This window comes from Gordionus sp. m RMFG-2023, chromosome 5 (assembly GCF_954871325.1).
Source record: "Gordionus sp. m RMFG-2023 chromosome 5, tfGorSpeb1-WG-v2, whole genome shotgun sequence".
NCBI lineage: Eukaryota > Metazoa > Nematomorpha > Gordioida > Chordodea > Parachordodidae > Gordionus > Gordionus sp. m RMFG-2023.
Genome location: NC_088779.1, coordinates 5491583 through 5491847, shown reverse-complemented (window position 1 = coordinate 5491847; position 265 = coordinate 5491583).

Here is a 265-nt window from a genome sequence, read left to right as displayed (position 1 = left end):
TTGCAAAAAGATTATTTTGAAATTTAAAATTTTTATAGATCGAATTAAACAATTAATATTAATATATCATAATATTGAATCAGACATTCATATAAAATTTATTTTAGAACTAATAATTATATTTAATAACATATTGAAAGTTGAAGCATATTAGAACTATTAGCCCATCCATAGATGCTGATAGGGGGGAGCTAAGGGTAGGGCTTCCAATTTTATTAAGAGTTAGGAAGTAGGCATTTGTGGAGGTAGACATAAAATATTATTG